A 3619-nucleotide genomic window follows, 5' to 3' on the forward strand; every position below is an offset into this window, starting at 1 on the left:
TGGAGATTGTGGATTTTACCATGCAGAAAGGGTTGTCCAATCCAATCCACCTGCAGTGGAATGAGAACCACTGTGCATCTGTATAAGTTGGGCAAGTGAAGGCCCTGAAATCAGGACCAGCAAAATTAATCTGCACAGTGTCATAAGCAGTTCAAAGGAAGAATCTCTATTTTTGATAGAGAATCTCAAAATCTTGATATTTTTCTCATTCCCATGTGCTCCCTGTCTCTGCCACTGATGTCCTAAAAATTCCTTCTGAAAAAGTTCAAACTGGTTTCTGGTTAAACAAGGTAAGCATCGTTTTTTCCCCCATTTGGAGAAGATAGACAGGTAATGTCTACATTCTGTTCTCAAAGCTTATAGACCCTGTGTTCTTCAGAGATTAGGAGATGACATGTCAGAACTGATCAGATAGCTGGGCTCCTCTCCCTCGGCCTCTTGGAGAACACCAATGTTCCGAAACTGATGTTTGAAGGACTGGAACTCAAAGCAACCCCAAATTTCTCTCTCAATACATTTCACAAAAGAGACTTATCTCCTGGCCCTGAAGAATAAAAACTAAAGGGTATAAATTCTCCCAATTTCTTGAATCCCTTGTCACATACTTTTCTATGGTTATATCTATCTTGCATGTTACAGAAGAAAAAGGGTAATTCCAACTCAAGACAAGCCCTAATGTGGAGTGCAGTGTTCACTGTTCAGCCTTAACCTCTTGCATTTTGTTGGCTTATTCTCCTTCACACATCTAAAAAATCTGCTAATTTGTCATATTAAGCAAATAAGCAAAGTCTTCTCAATGGTCTATATGTAACAGCTCTACTCTTTACGGCCCACTCTTTCTTTAACCTATAGCCTGGCTTTGATTTCTACTGTTCTGAGGAAATTGTTCTCCTGAAGTCACCAAATTCCTCTTGCTTCCTATCAGACAAACCCTTCTCAGTTCTTAGCCTCTCCTTTAATTCTTTGCTTCTTCATTTGTATAACACGAATGATGATAGCAGCTTACTTACAAAAATTAGATGAAATATTGAGCATAACATGCTATGATGGCTATTCTTGGCTGTCAACTTGATTACATCTAGAACTAACGAGAAACCAAAAATGAAGGGCACACCTATGAGGGATTTTTTATTAATTGGAAGTGAGAAGATCTAGTTCTAATCTGGGTCTTTGTGGTAGGAAAACAAATCTTTTATTTGGAACTTTTGAGCTGGGAAACCTCACCTCTAATGTGAATCATGTTTTCTGCTGGAAACCTATATAAAACACAGAGGAAGAAAGCCTTTGCTCTTTGCCTGCTTACTCTTGCCTCACTAGCAAGCTATTCTTTCAATGGTATTAGAATCTACTTGTTTGGGATTCCAGCATATACTGAAGACCACCTGAGACATCCAGACTTGTAGAAAAGCAATTACCGAATTCTTAGTCTTTCTATTCATAGCCAGCCATTGTTGAATTAGCTGGACCACAGCCTGTAAGTCATTCTAATAAATCCCCTTTGTGTGTATATATATATATATATATATATATATATATATATAGATTGATAGATAGAGATTCCTTATATAAGTTCTGTTTATTACTCTAAAGAATCTTAATACACATGTTCATCGCAGAGCCTATATCACAAAGTCAGCACTCAATAATTGTTCATTATGGCTACTATATATAATAATTATTGCTAATGAAACATAACCCAAACAAAACTATGTGATTTCAAATCTATCTAGGTGTGTTTCTTCCCCCTGTATTCATTCAACAAATGAGTTAGGGTTTTATCTTCCATTTCAAACCTAGAAACCCAAGATCTTCTTAGCCTCTTCTCACCCTTACTCCACTCTCCTCTTTCTGCTACTAATGTCACCATTGAGATAAATAACTTTCCTTCCCTTCAGCCCTAAACTTTGCCTCTTGCTGACATGTTCCAGATACTGTCCCAGCCACTCCCGCAACATCATACAAATTTCTTACCTTCCTCACAAAACTCACCAGCCTCTCCCCCCTGAACAATCTGTTTAAATGTGCCTCTAAGGTCTGGACCAAAAGGGAGCACATTCTACAAACTTCACCTGCCTTCATTCAATGTTTATTTAATGTCATTTAATTAAAGTATAGTTCCTTGGTCACATATTCTCTGTTGGTTTATTTCACTATAGAACTTGACTAATACCCAGGCACAAAATAGTGGAGGTATCTCATTAAATATTGTGCTCTCTCGGAGCGACAGCGACGCAAGATGGCAGCCACCACAGGCTTGGCTACTTCTGACTTCTGAGACCCTACCAGGGGAGGGAAGACACAGACAGCAGCAGCTGTGGCTGACTGGAATCCGAGAGCCTGGGCTGGAATGTGACTCAGTGGTAGCGTGTTCATCTGGCATGGTGGTGGTCCTGAATTCCATCCCTAGCATGGCAATGAAGCAGAGTGCCTAGCGCGCTTAGACATCATAGGGAGCAAAAGTCCCTCGAAATTTCCGACTGTTGGAAGAGCTGGAAGAAGGCCAGAAAGGAGTAGGCGACGGCACAGTTAGCTGGGGTCTAGAGGACGACGAAGACATGACACTTACAAGATGGACAGGGATGATAATTGGGCCTCCAAGAACAATTTATGGAAACTGAATATACAGCCTTAAAATAGAATGTGGGCCTAAATACCCAGAAGCACCCCCTTCTGTAAGATTTCTAACAAAAGTCAATATGAGCGGCGTGAGCAGTTCAAATGGCCAAGGGCCACAGCAGTGCTGGCAAAGTGGCAGAATTCCCACAGCATCAAAGTCATCCTGCGGAAGCTTCGACGCTTGATGATGTCAAAAGAGAACATGAAGCTGCCACAGCCGCCAGAAGGACAGTGTTACAGAAATTAGTTACCAAGGCCCAGGCCTCCCCTCCCCAGTCCAACCTAAGTCTTCATTTTCCACAGTAGTGTATTTTCTAGATTCATCTTGTAGACCTCAAAGTCCTGGAGAGGAAGCTCCACTGAGACTTCATCCTGAGACACTGTTCTGATACTAATTTCTGTCCATTTGAAATACCTGAGTTGTGCTGTGTAACATCTTCTGTCGAGTGTAACCGCTGGCTGCCTAGTTGAACATCTGGGGTCAACAAGGTGTGCTGAAATCAGTTTCCTTTGGGAGCGGTGGGCACAGCTAACGCAACTGTGAACAGACACGTCACACAATCACCTGCTGCTGACACATGGCCTGGGTCTGCCTTTGCTTGCCCCGCCCTCCTGCCGCAGCTGTGTGGTGGCCCTTAGACTAGATGGGAAGGCTTCAGGTAGCAGCCATGGGACTACTGCTGGGCTTGGGGTGCTTTGGCTGTACCCCTGCTTCCTTAAGTCTTAAGTGATGCCCCGTCCAAGCCATCATCTCTCCCCATGCCCCCGTTCCTCCACTCCCACCCTTGGCCAAAGCTTAGATTGTAACCCTCCCCTCCCTCTGAAATTGGCCGTGGGTGAGGAATTCAGGGCTTCCCGTCTCCCCACCTTTATCAAGGGGTGCTGCTTTCCCCCTCCTCAACTCCCTTGTTGCCCATCACCACCCAACACTTGCTGTGGCCAGAAGCCATCAGATGAGGTTGGAAGAGCCTGGCCTCCCTCACTTAGCTCTGGACCACACATT

The 3619-nt window shown here is 43.4% G+C and overlaps 1 pseudogene; it reads left to right on the plus strand.

The window, feature by feature from the left end:
• The first annotated feature begins 2455 nt into the window (after nucleotides 1–2455).
• LOC148117300 (ubiquitin-conjugating enzyme E2 variant 1 pseudogene) lies at nucleotides 2456–3053 on the plus strand (annotated as a pseudogene).
• Nucleotides 3054–3619: the final 566 nt, after the last annotated feature.

The sequence above is a fragment of the Myodes glareolus genome, chromosome X (genome assembly GCF_982192425.1).
Source record: "Myodes glareolus chromosome X, mMyoGla1.1, whole genome shotgun sequence".
In the NCBI taxonomy this organism is placed as follows: domain Eukaryota; kingdom Metazoa; phylum Chordata; class Mammalia; order Rodentia; family Cricetidae; genus Myodes; species Myodes glareolus.